At 38.1% G+C, this 14,620-nt stretch overlaps 1 protein-coding gene across 4 annotated transcripts in view; it reads right to left on the bottom strand.

Annotated features, from left to right (window-relative positions):
* The window catches only part of GRAMD1C (GRAM domain containing 1C), a 99,390-nt gene that overhangs the window by 75,246 nt on the left and 9,524 nt on the right, over positions 1 to 14,620 (bottom strand). The window lies entirely within an intron of this gene.

The raw sequence follows: 14,620 nt of genomic DNA, 5'->3' as shown, positions 1-14,620 counted from the left end.
GCAGCAGCAGTATCCCAGAAGTGAAGGGAAAAATTCGGAAGCTATCCAAGCAAGTATGAGGTTGAAATCTCTATTAGTACAAGAACAAGCAGACTGTCAAATTAGTAGGGGACTTAACAGAGAGATTGTAGAGGAGAGGCAGCCACAGATCAACTTAATACACTCTTCATGTAATCCTAGATAAACAGGGGCTACAAGCATGTGCAAGAGAGATTGGAGAAATCCCAAACTAGCCACACACTCCTGGTATCAAGGAAATTAACATGCGGGAAGTCTTGTTCAGGCTTCAGAAGCAGGATAGCAGGCCCCTGATTTTGCTTCTAACCTGCCTGGACACTGACCAAATTCCGTGCTTGCCTGCAAGAGCAGAGAGTCAGGCAGCACTTCAGATAAGAAAGGGAGTGGGTCTTGGAACTCTTGAGTACCTGGAGGTTTGACCAACTGCAGCAAGGTTTGACAAAATCCTATGACTCACAATATAAAACAAACAGCATTGTAACAATGTTAAAGTAAAACCAGAGGTGAATTTTTGCATGCAAACGGATGATATCAGTCTGCAGTCTGGGGTTATAAGTGGGAGCCCCAGAAACTGCAATTTGAGGTCTTATCCATGGAGTGGATGTACTGCCCAAGACCTTTTCCCAACTGGGACTCCAAATAGCTGTCACATGGGATTTCTTAGGGCTGTTTTTAAGTCTACATGTTGGTCAGGCTTCCCTGGTGAAGAATCCACCTGCAGTATAGGAGATCTGGGTTTGATTCCTGGTTTGGGAAGATCCCCTGGAGAAGGGAATGGCTACTCACTCCAGTATTCTTACCTGGAAAATCCCATGGACAGAGGAGCCAGGCAGGCTCAGTCCATGGGGTCACAGAGTCAGACACGACTAAGCACACACATGTGCACACTGGTTGGCCCAATTTGGTGATGTATGTGCTGTACTTTTCACTATTGTTTCTATTTCTCTTTTAATGACTGTATATTGAAATTAAGTCAACTAATCCTCAATTAAATATTGAAATTGTTTATTGTGTGTAACAAGTGACTTTTGTTAACAAGTCCTCCAAACCTGAAACAAAAGTAATACTTTCAGCAAGACACCTGGATGGAAATACAAGAAGTCTCAAAGGAACATAAAAACAGGGACAAATTTTAAAATGACCTGAATTTTGAATGCACTACCCAATCTATACACAGATCTGTCAGCGGAAGCAGAAAGCCTTAGTGGCTCTCTGTATTTAAGCACAATTTCTGACTAATTGTTGACTGATACGAGGGGTGACACAGGAAACTAGCCTTAAAAACAAACAACAACAATGATAATAAATGGAGCAAAGATCATTGTTTCCACACACTACAGGACAAACATATTTCACAGATTTACTCTAGGCAAATTCTAAACAAAAATCAGGAATGACAAGTTTTAGGGATAGGAAGGATGCCATCAGAATCCACAGCTGCTATAATATGTTATCAAAGTTTCCAATTTTCAAAAAAAATATGAAACAAAAAAATAGGAAAATGTGACTCATAATAAGAAGAGAAAAAGCAAGCAATAGAGTCTTTCATGATTCCAAGATACTAGATTTAGCAAAGACATCAAAGCAGTTATTTAAAATATCTTCAATGAACTAATGAGAACAATGCTCAAAGAATTAAGGGAAAGTATGATGATAGTGACTCATATAAACAAGTAGAGAATCTCAACAGAGAATCTTAACGAATAACTTTTTTTAATTAAAAAAAAAAAACCCTGACATTCTGAAGTTGACAACTATAGTCACCAAAATAAAAAATTCAGTAGAGGGGTACAAAAGAAGATTCAAAATAGCAGAGAAAGAATCAGTGAACTAAAGACAGATGAATAAAACTTATCCAATTTGAAGAACAGAAACAAAAACGTTTGAAGAAAATAAACAAGAGACTCAGAGACCTGTGTGTCAGCATTAAGTGAATCAAAATACATGTAATGAGAGTATCAGAAGGAAAAGGGAGGCAGAAAAATATGTAAATACTGGTCAAATTTTTCAAAATTTGAGGACAAGGTACAAATCAAAGATGAGTAATGAATCCCAAATAAGATAAAGACAAGAGATTCAGACTTTGACACATTAAAGTGAAATTGATATACACATAGAACAAACATACATATGTACCATACATATAAAACACATATGAGGCATATATATATATAAAGGCAGGGGAGAGATAATGGAGCTAGGATGGAACAAAGGTTCACTATTTTAGCAGAATTAAGTTAGTAATCTGAAGTGTACAGTGAGAGGTTATGATGTACACTGTAATCCCTCATGCAATCCTTTAAAAACACTCAACTACATTTTTAAATCAAGAGGAACTGAAGTGGTATCCTAAAAAGTATTTATTTGACACATAAAGGGGGAGCAGAGGAACAAAAATATATATGAGACACAGAGAAAACAACAAAATGGCTATTTGTAAATCTAAGTTATCTCCAACTAATTTGTAAATTTCCAATTAAAATGTAAATATATATTGTAAATACAATAAATATAAATAAGTTAAACACAGAGATTGTCAAACTGGATAAAAATAGACCCAACTATACTCTGTCCACAAGAGACACACAACTTAGATACAAAAAGACAAAGAAGCTAAAAATAAAAGAATGGATATATACACCATGCAGACAGTCATCACAAGAAAACTGGAGTTCCTATACCACTCTCAGCTGAAACAGACTTAAAGGCAAGAAATATTCCTAGAGATTAAGATATGTTCATAATGATAAAAGAGTCAATACATGAGGAAGAGGAACTAAAGAGCCTCCTGATGAGGGTAAAAGAGGACAGTGAAAAAGCTAGCTTAAAACTTTCAAAAAACTAAGCTCATGACATCAGGTCCCATCACTTCATGGCAAATGGGAAAAAGTAGAAGCAATAACAGATTTTATTTTCTTGGGCTCCAAAATCATTGCAGACAGTGATTCAGCCATGAAATTAAAAGATGCTTGCTCCTTGGAAGGAAAGCTCTGAAAAACCTAGACAGCGTATTAAAAAGCAGAAACATCATTTTACTGACAAAAGTCCATTACGGTCAAAGCTATGGTTTTTCCAGTAGTCATGTATGGATCTGAGAGCTGACCATAAAGAAGAGTGAGTACTGAAGAACTGATGCTTTTGAACTGTGGTACTGGAGAGTCCCTTGGACTGCAAGGAGATCAAACCAGTCAATTTTAAAGAAAATCAACCCTGAATTTCATTGGAAGGACTGATGCTGAAGCTGAAACTCCAATACTTTGGCCACCTGATACAAAGAGCTGACTCATTGAAAAAGGCCCTGATGCTGGGAAAGACTGAAGGCCAAAGGAGAAGGGGATGGCAGATGATGACATGCTGCTGCTGCTGCTGCTGCTGCTAAGTCACTTCAGTTGTGTCCGACTCTGTGTGACCCCATAGACGGCAGCCCACCAGGCACCCCCGTCCCTGGGATTCTCCAGGCAAGAACACTGGAGTGGGTTGCCATTGCCTTCTCCAATGCATGAAAGTGAAAAGTGAAAGTGAAGCCGCTCAGTCGTGTCCAACCCTCAGTGACCCCATGGACTGCAGCCTTCCAGGCTCCTCCATCCATGGGATTCTCCAGGCAAGAGTACTGGAGTGGGGTGCCATTACCTTCTCCGGATGATGACATGGTTAGACATTAATAGCATCACCGATTCAATGGTCATGAATTTGAGCAAACTCCAGGAGATAACAGAGCATAGAGGAGCCTGGCGTGCTGCAGTCCATGGGGTTGCAAACAGTCAGACACGACTTGGCAACTGAACAACAAAACATACTGATGCCAATTATACCAAAGGAAAAAAAGTTCACATGCATACAAGGGAAAAAAATGAAGGAAATATCTCAGAATAGTTTTCTCTGGTTGGTAAGAAAACAAGGAATTTCACTTTTCTTCTTTGTATAATTTTCTATTTTCAAATTTTTAAAAATTCCTAAAATTTATAAAAATTGAAATTACATAAAAAATTAAATTTCAAGTTTAAGTTGACATACAGAGTGAAGTAAGTTAGAAAGAGAAAGACTAATACTGTATAATACCACTTATATGTAGAATCTAGAAAAATGGTACAGATGAACTTATTTGTAAAGCAGAGATAGGTCACAGATGTAGAAAACAATCTTATAGTTACCATGGGGGTAAGAGGGTGAAATAAACAGGGAGATTGGGATTGACAAATAAACATTACTATGTATAAAATAAATAACTAATAAGAACATACAATATAACCCAAGGAACTCTACTCAGTGCTCTGTGGTGACCTAAATGGGAAGGAAATCTAAAAAAGAGATAATATATGTATATGTATAACTGATTTTCTTTGATATACAGCAGAAACTAATACAACATTGTAAAGCAACTATACTGCAATAAAAATTATTTGTTAAAAAATTTAATGAGATAAATTGCATAATTTGAAAAACTATTACAATTTATTCAAAATTATTTCATTTTATTTTACACTGAAGGCAATGTTCATATTCTAGGAAGAAAATATTTAGTCCTTATCCATTTAAAAAAAATCTTGAGATACAATTGACATCTAACTGTACAAATTTATTCAGTTTTATTTATTCATATACTTGAATGAATTTAAAGTATACAATGTGTTAATTAATACACTTATATACTGCAATATGATTACCACTGTAGCACTAGCTAACACCTCCATCACATCCCATAATTATCATTTCTTTTTGTGGTGAGAACATCTAGTTTCTCAGCAACTTTTAAGTATATAATATAGTATTATTAACTGTATAATTTTAATCAGAATGCTAAGTATCTGTCCTTAAAGATCCCAATTTCCTCTTTCTCTAATATTATTTTCAAAAAAATAACAACCCTCTCACTCTAAGTAATTCAAATAGTTTTGGTGCACATTTCTACATGCAAACACAGTAAAATTCAATATGCTAGCATTTTGCAGTCCAAAAGTCTTAATGGCTTGTACCTAGCTAATCAAAAATGATCTGGAGAGTCTCAGTGATTAGTATCTGTGGCAGCTCATGCCACAATCTCAGAAGCGGATTTTTAAGGCAGTTTTGGGCAACAGATTGGAATAAGATACAGTGAAAAAATAAAGAGTAAATTAACTTGGTACATTAGTCATAAAAGACTAGACTACTGTATCAATAAGCAAACCTCAAAGTCTCAGTGCTTACAAGAACAAGGGTTTATGTCTTGTTTAAATATAAATGAACAATGTGGGTTGGCAAAAGCCTTAGCTCCACACTGTCCTAACATAGGGACATATGCTAATAAGGGCTCCACCATCCTAGGACAGGAAGATGGCAAATAGTGTACCAACTCTAAGGGCTCCCCTCTAGAAACGACACACGTCATTTTTCACGTCATTTTGTTCACATTTCACAGTATTAGAACATAAACCAAGATAGAATATATTTCAGCCATATCTCAACAAATTAAGAGAAGTGAAATTATATAGATTGTGTTTCACCACAATGAAATCAACCTACAGATCAATAACAGGAAGAGAGCACAAAAATCTTCAAACATTTGGATACTAAAAAACACATATCTAAATAATCCACGGATAAAAGAGAAAGCCTCAAGGGATATAAAAAAGTATACTGAACTGAATGAAAATGAAAATACAATATACCAACATCTGTGGGTCACAATGAAAGCTAAGAAACAAATTTATAGCACTAAATGCATACATTAGGAAAGAAGAAAAGTAATAATCTCATTGTCCAACTCAAAAACTTAGAAGAGGAAGAGCAAAATAAACCCAACATGAGCAAAAAAGTATTATATATAATAAAGATTACATATAGAACAGAAATTGATGAAACAGAAACACAAAAACAATTAGAATATCAATGAAAAAAGAGATGATTATTTTTAAATTATCAGTGAAACTAGAAAACCTCTAAAAAAACTGACAAAGGAAAAAAAAAAAAAAAAAGCCTGGCGCAAGGGGCTGCTGTCAATCCTCTCAAACCCTGCTGCTGGGGAATTCTCTGGCAGTTCAGTGGTTAAAATTTCAAGCTTTCACTGCCAAGGTTGTGGGTTCAATCCCTGGTCCAGGAACTAAGATCCCACAAGCCACACAACCGAGGAGGCTGTCTTATATAGTTCACCCCAAAACAATTAAAATAGTAACATCAATGATCATTGATCACAGATCACCATAACAAATATAATATTGAAACAGTTCCAAACTGTGACACAGAAACACAAAGTGAGCAACTGTTGTTGGAAAAATGATACTGATAGGCTTGCTCAACATAGGGTTCGTACAAAACTTCAATTTGTAAAAAATGTAGTATCTGTGAAATGCAAACAAGTAAAATGCAATAAAACAAGGTATGGCTATATTCTAAAATTCAGATTTATACAAAAGGGCCCTTTTCATGATAAAAACCCTCAGTGAGGAGGCAAGAATGCAGAGAAACTGTGTCTCTCACACTTTGCTAGTGGGAATGTACAATGGTATAGCACTCTAGAAAAGCTTGGCAGTTCTGTAAAACTAAACATGCAACTATCAGATGACCCAGCAACTGCACTCCTGGGCATATAGCCCAGAGGAAAACGTATGTTCACACAAACACCTGTACATCAATGTTTACAGCAGCTGTATTTATCATAATCAAAAACTGGAAACAGTCCAGGTATTCTTCAATGGATGAATGGTGAATTCATCCATACCATGGAATGTTACTTGGCATTAAAAAGGAATGAACTATTGGTACAGAAAACAAAATGAATGGATCTCCAGGGAAATATGATGAGTGAAAACAGCTCACATAAAGTGTTACATAACTATACTATTCCCTTTATATAATATTTTTGAAATGACACAATTACAGAAATAGAAAACAAATTAGCAGTTGCCAGGGGTTAAGTAGGGGCAAGGGGAAGAAAGAAAATGGTTGTGTCTATAAAAGGGTTGTAACCTATAAAAAAAAGATGTTTCTAGTGATAGAAATGTTCTAAAACTTGACCTTATCACTATCAATATGCTAGCCTATGACACTGTACTACAGTTTTGCAGGATGTTACCATTAGGGAAAACTTTTTAAAGCGTACAGAATCTCTCATTATTTCTTAGAACCATGTGAATCTTAAGTTATCTTGGGACTTTTCTGGTGGTCCAGTGGCTAAGACTTGACCTTCCAGTGCAGAGGGTGTGGGTTCAAGCTCTTCATTCAGGGAATGAAGGTCCCTGAAGTGCAGCCAAAAAAAAATTTTTTTAATGGAAAAATAGTATTTATCTCAAACTACAAGTGGAAAAAAAAAGAGGAAAAAAAGGAAAAGTTAGTAGGGATAGAACGAAGGTGTTAATTCTACATAAGAGGAGGAAATGTTTAAAGTACTTATAATGCTGGTTCAGATGTCAATGGGTTTCCCTGGTGGCTCAGACAGTAAAGAATCTGCCTGCAATGCAGAAGACCTGGGTTCAATCCCTGGGTCGGGAAGAACCCCTTGGAGAAGGGAATGGCTATCCACTCCAGCAATCTTGCCTGGAGAATGCCATGGACAGAGGAGTCAGGTGGGCTACAGCCCTTAGAGTTGCAAAGAGTTGGACATGACTGAATGACTAACACTTTCACACACTTTTTTCCAGATGTCAATACTCCATATACTTATTTTTACTGACTATCTTTAGGTCATTTTACTACTTTACTACTTATTACTAAGTAACATCTTGAGCAGAGAAATAATGCAATTAAAATAATGTCATGACTGAGAAAAGTATGACTACAGTCATAGAAGCTCACTCTGGTACTTTGACATGAAGTTTTTGAAGGACTAACATGCTATTTATTGAATCTCTTTCTGCTCACTCATAAAGTATTAAATCCAAGTCCCAAAACTTTATGAAAGATGAACTACAGTAAATCCCAGTTTCTCCCACCAACCCAAGCCCAAGTTTAGACAGATAAGCTTCCTTGTCTTCAACCTGCCCTTCCACAGAGGGTAAAACTCTTCAAGAGACATGGCTTTATAAAGAGTTCTCAGTTCTAATTTCTACAAATCAGAAAGGCACCATCCTCTATCCCAGTGTGGCCATTAAACCTTTGGCTACTGAGACTAATAAACTCCTCAGGGCTGCTTTGGCATACATTCATATGCTCACAAATCTGATAATCAGTTCCCTCTTCTCCTTTAGCCCATAGGTATTTCCCTTGCTACCTGTGAGCCCAGAAAAGCATTTGATTACAAATATGTTTGTAACATTTCATCCAGAATTTCTAGGTACTTTGTAGCAAAAGAGCTTTTAAGTTAGATAGTCCTCTCTCCATACTGTCAAAAGTGTTAGTTCCTATTCTTTATAATTAAGTCTAAAAGTGTTCAGAGACATAGATATTTCAAACAATATCTTCAATTAAAAATTTTAATTTCCTAAAATATGCTTTAATGCAACAGAAATTGGAAAATTAGTTTAATCTTTTCAATTTCCAAAGTGAAAATCCAAAATATCATTTTAGCTTGAAAAAAAGTCAAGATATGTTGTAAAGGACAATGTATTATAGGAAGCCTCTTCTCCAAAGTTGCCAGAGTATGTTATAAACATACTAATTAATCCTCTTGGGCATTTTAAAACAATTTTTACAGGGAAGCATTAATTAATCATCATGATGTACATATAGACCAGGACTGTGGCAAGTTTCATCCCCCACAAGTGGAAAAGTTCACCTGTGAATAACAATACTATGATCACACCATAAGTCAAGGACAAAGCACACAAGAAAGACTTCGATTTCCTGTACAATCAGAAAAACTAGACCATGACCTAGAAAAAAATCAAATCCAAATATTTTTACTAAAACATAGGGGAAGGCAATGGCACCCCACTCCAGTACTCTTGCCTGGAAAATGCCATGGACGGAGGAGCCTGGTGGGCTGCAGTCCATGGGGTCACTAAGAGCCGGACACAACTGAGCAACTTCACTTTCACTTTTCCCTTTCATGCATTGGAGAAGAAAATGGCAACCCACTCCAGTGTTCTTGCCTGGAGAATCCCAGGGACGGGGGAGCCTGGTGGGCTGCCACCTCTGGGGTTGCACAGAGTCGGACACGACTGAAGTGACTTAGCAGCAGCAGCAGCAGCAGGCATACTATTTATTTGTACATAGGCTTCCCTGTGGCTCAGTGGTAAAGAATCTGCCTGTGATGCAGGAGACAAAGAGACACAGGTTTCATCCCTGGGTCAGAAAGAGCCCCTGGAAGAGGGCATGGCAACCCACTCTAGTATTCTTGCCTAGAGAATCCCACAGATAGAGGGGCCTGGCAGGCTATAGTCCGTGGGGCCTCAAAGTGTCAGACAAAACTGAAGCAGCTCAGCATGCATGCATATACAAGTGACAAATATTTTTATTTTTTTCATTTCTGTCTTTATTTATATTTAACTATGTTTCCATTTTAGACAGCACTATAAAAAGTGAAGAAATTGATTGTCAAGTTCATGCTTTCTCCTACTTCCTTGCTTGGTTTACATGCACCTTGCCTTTTTTACCCCCTAAGTCCCTTATGATTTTTTTTTTTTCACTTTACAATATTGTATTGGTTTTGCCATACATCAACATGTATCCGCCACGGGTGTACACATGTTCCCCATCCTGAACCCTCCTCCCACCTCCCTCCCCATATCATCCCTCTGGGTCATCCCAGTGCACCAGCCCCAAGCTTCCTGTATCCTCATTCGAACCTGGACTGGCGATTCGTTTCTTATATGATATTATACATGTTTTAATGCCATTCTCCCAAATCATTCCCCCACCCCCACAGAGTCCAAAAGATTGTTCTATACACCTTTGTCTCTTTTGCTGTCTCACATACAGGGTTGTCGTTACCATCTTTCTAAATTCCATATATATGCATTAGTATACTGTATTGGTGTTTTTCTTTCTGGCTTACTTCACTCTGTATAATAGGCTCCAGTTTCATCCACCTCATTAGAACTGATTCAAATGTATTCTTTTTAATGGCTGAGTAATATTCCATTGTGTATATGTACCAAGCTTTCTTATCCATTCATCTGCTGATGGACATCTAGGTTGCTTCCATGTCCTGGCTATTATAAACAGTGCTGCGATGAACATTGGGGTACACGTGTCTCTTTCAATTCTGGTTTCCTCGGTGTGTATGCCCAGCAGTGGGATTGCTGGGTCATATGGCAGTTCTATTTCCAGTTTTTTAAGGAATCTCCACACTGTTCTCCATAGTGGCTGTACTAGTTTGAATTCCCACCAACAGTGTGAGAGGGTTCCCTTTTCTCCACATCCTCTCCAGCATTTACTGCTTGTAGACTTTTGGATCGCTGCCATTCTGACTGGTGTGAAATGGTACCTCATTGTGGTTTTGATTTGCATTTCTCTGATAATGAGTGATGTTGAGCATCTTTTCATGTGTTTGTTAGCCATCTGTATGTCTTCTTTAGAGAAATGTCTATTTAGTTCTTTGGCCCATTTTTTGATTGGGTCATTTATTTTTCTGGAGTTGAGCTGTAGGAGTTGCTTGTATATTTTTGAGATTAGTTGTTTGTCAGTTGCTTCATTTGCTATTATTTTCTCCCATTCTGAAGGCTCTTTTCACCTTGCTTATAGTTTCTTTTGTTGTGCAGAAGCTTTTAATTTTAATTATATCCCATTTGTTTATAAAATTGACAAACCATTAGCCAGACTCATCAAGACACAAAGGGAGAAAAATAAAATCAATAAAATTAGAAATGAAAATGGAGAGATCACAATAGACAACACACAAACACAAAGGATCATAAGAGACTACTATCAGCAATTATATGCCAATAAAATGGACAACATGGAAGAAATAGACAAATTCTTAGAAAAGTACAACTTTCCAAAACTGAACCAGGAAGAAATAGAAAATCTTAACAGACCCATCACAAGCACGGACAAATATTTTTAAATGCAAACTTAATAGTAATGAAATACCAAGGTACAAAAGACTGCTTAATATTATAGTAAGTACTTAACCCAAAGCATTAATACTTGTATTAAAAAAAAATCCAGTAAAGGATGTCATCTTATAAACCTACATAACAGAAAATTTCTTTCTCTACTCCCAATAGCTGCGAGCTCTGCATCACTAAGAGGTTTTACTAAATAAATGTTTCTGCTGCAGAGCTCTGTATGCTTTTCCTCTGGGACCTAATCCATGGGGAATACATCATTACTTTCGTCAGGAAAGAAAATAAGGGTTTTGACTTGGGTTTTTTCTTTCCTTTGGCTATATTTCTAAGAATTTTTAAAAATAGTTTCATTTATTTCTTCTTTTGGCTATGCTGGGTCTTCGCTGCTATGTGGGCTTTTCTCTAGTTGTGGAGAGTGAGGGCTACTCTCTGGTTGCAGTGTGCAGGTTTCTCATTGTGGCGGCTTCTCTTATTGCAGAGCACGGGTTCTAGGACACATGGGCTCAGTAATTGTGGCTCTCAGGCTCTAGAGCACAGGCTCAACAGTTGTGGTGCGTGGTCACAGTTGTTGCTCTGTGGCATGTGAGACCTTCCTGGACCAGGGATTGAAACCATCTCTGCTGCACTGGCAGGTAGCTTCTTTACCACTGAGCCACCAGGGAAGCCCTTTGCTATGTATTTTTCCTGTTAAAGGGCAAAGCACAAATATTTACTTGCTATTAACTTCATTTTAAATTTAATTTCTTCATTTCACATAATTTTTACTGTTACATTAGGATTTAAAAATTAATGATAAAACTCATCCCCCATATACTAGGATTAAATACTTTCATTTTAAAATAAAAAAAATTAAACAAATAAAACAAGATTCCTATGTTTGTAAGATGGAAATCAAAAATTGGTAGCTGGTGATTTCATCTATTGCTGTGGTGATTTAAAGTCCTATTATCAGAAAGACACTTAATAGCCAGATTATTAAGTAGCATAAGAACAGATAGATAGGGCCTAAAAGAAATCAACCTGGGGCTGGGGAAGGGGAGACAATAAACTTTGGTTCACTTTAGTGTATCCTCTCATTTTCACCATTTTTTTTCTTTTGGTGTGGGGAAGCAGCAAGACAATTTTCCAATATGACAAATACTATGTCTCCTTATCTAGAACTTTTCAGTCTTTTTACCACTGGGACAATGTTAAGGGAAGGTGTTCCCCATGTAACATACTTTCTTTCAGGACTGTAAATTATGAGCGCTTGCTAGCCATAACCCTCTTCCGTGATTCAACACACACTCTTTCGTGATTGAAGACATAGCTGCAATGCTATGGCCCAATGTCTAATTTTACAAGTGAAGCACCTGAGGCCAAACAGGTTAAGCAACATAGTCAAGAGCACTACACAGTGAGATCACCAGGGGCAGAGCACACAATCCACCCAAGGTGTTTTCTTCCTCATCTCCAATCTGTTCAACTGTATCATGTTACTCTCTAAACTCACTTCAGTTAGCACGCCAAGTTTCCACTGCAGGGGGCACAGGTTTAATCCCTGGTTGGGAAACTAAGAAACCACATGCCGTAGCTTGCCCCAAACCCCACCCCCCCAATTTTTTTCAATAAGGTAAAACTAAACATAAAATCAGTACAGTTAGATCAACACAGGTAGTCAGGCCAGAATACACGAGGTATTCCACATGAGTGAATGTTTCAGATTCCTGGGGCTTAACTCTCTACCTACCGAAACTTTATAGAGCAAACAATCTTCTTTGGCAGAAACTTTCCCAAAGTGAAAAGGCCCAAATCTAGATTCCTCAGATGTTCTGGTGAAAGAGTTCTGTGCTCGCGCTCAGTCACTTCAGTCATGTCCGACTCTTTGCAACGCCAGTGGACTGTAGCCCACCAGGCTTCTCTGTCCACGGGATTCTCCAGGCAGGAATTCTGGAGTGGGTTGTCGTTCCCTTCTCCAGGGGATCTTCCTGACCCAGGGGTTGAACCTGTGTCTCCTGCGTCTCCTGTACTGCAGGCAGATTCTTTACAACTGAGCCACTGAGGAAGCTCAGACACTCTTCTAATTCTTTGCTAACTACCAGGTCATGTGCCTCATGAATATTTTCCTGTTACGCTCTTGGTCTTCCTTGTGTTAATTCTGGATCCCTCAGTGAACCTCGCCATCTTACTGCCCTCATTCTGATAGGGACAGAGTAAAGGGACAAAGTAGGTGATTAAAACATTAATCCCACTAGGGGATTGTAAGTAGGAAAAACATGGGAGACCCTTTAAGTTAATGATTACTCCGGAAAGCAGGTCTGCTTAACCACAAAACCAAGCAGGCTTGTTTGGCAACAAGACAATGCAACGGAAGCATGAGACAAGCCCCAAACAATAAAACCATGACAGCATGAGACCCACATCCTGCTCAGTGAGCTCAGTAAGTCAAGACATGCTCTCTGCACACATACTACTAGGAACAATAATTTGTTGACCTAGCTTTATCATGTAGGGACAGAAAAACTCCCCTGCCCAACCTGGAGGAGGAGCTGATGATGGAAGTATGACGTCCATTCAAGAATGACATTCAAGTAAGTTCTCGAGGTGGCACCCTCTCGCCCGCCTGCCTATAAGCTTCACAAGTGTTCCTAGTCTAATAAATCACTTCTTATCTATCACTTTGCCTCTCACTGAATTATTTCTGCACTGAGACATAAAGGACTGGAGCTCTTCAGAGTCCCCACCCCCACGCCACCCAAAGCACCACCCAATGGTTTCACATTTCAATTCAACCCCTACTTTATTGCCAGGAGAACATGAAAATGGCAACATGAAGTGAGTGGTGGAAGCATGTGGATTTAAAATGGCAGAGGGGAAAAAATGTACTATTTATTTTCCAGACGTCTTAACCTTCATTTTGAACAGTTACAGTGCTATATTAGAGTCAATGATCTGCACAGACCTTTGGCTGTCACATTGAGAGGCTCAGGTTCCTAAACTCCCTGAGCGACTCCTGTCATCTCTTGTTATCACCAAATAATTCAGGTCTCAAATAATCTATTCAACTACCCAATGGGAATCTTCTTATTTAGGCTTATAAAGAAAAATCAATAATAAAGAAATCCCATATGAAGGCTTAGGGACTCTCCTCTTACAAGATCCATCAGTGTGAACTCTCATTTAGGTATTCAGGTTCTTTTTTGTTTCTATTTGCTTATAAGTTGTTGACAGTTCTGGTTTCTGGATAGATGACCTTTGGAAAGGTCAGTAAAACTTCTGAGATGTCATTTGTCATTGTTTAGTCACTAAGTTGTGTCCTACTCTTTGTGACCATGGACTGTAGCACACTAGGCTCCGCCATCCTCTACTATCTCCTGGAGTTTCTTCAAATTCATGTCCATTGAGTCAGTAATGCTATCTAGCCATCTCATCCTCTGCCATCCCCTTCTCCTTTTGTCTTCAGTCTTTCCCAGCATCAGGGTCTTTTCCAATGAGTCGGCTCTTCATATCAGGTGGCCAAAGTATTGGAGCTTCAGCTTCACTATCAGTCCTTTCAATGAATATTCAGGGTTGATTTCCTCTAGAATTGACTGGTTTGATCTCCGTGCTGTCCAGGGGACTCTCTCAATAGTCTTCTCCAGAACCACAGTTCAAAAGCATCAATTTTTTGGCGCCTTCTTTTGGTCCACCCTCACATCCAT

Source organism: Bos taurus, chromosome 1 (genome assembly GCF_002263795.3).
Source record: "Bos taurus isolate L1 Dominette 01449 registration number 42190680 breed Hereford chromosome 1, ARS-UCD2.0, whole genome shotgun sequence".
Lineage (NCBI taxonomy): Eukaryota > Metazoa > Chordata > Mammalia > Artiodactyla > Bovidae > Bos > Bos taurus.
Note: the sequence above shows the minus strand (reverse complement) of the source record. Positions and strands in the feature narration are given on the sequence as shown.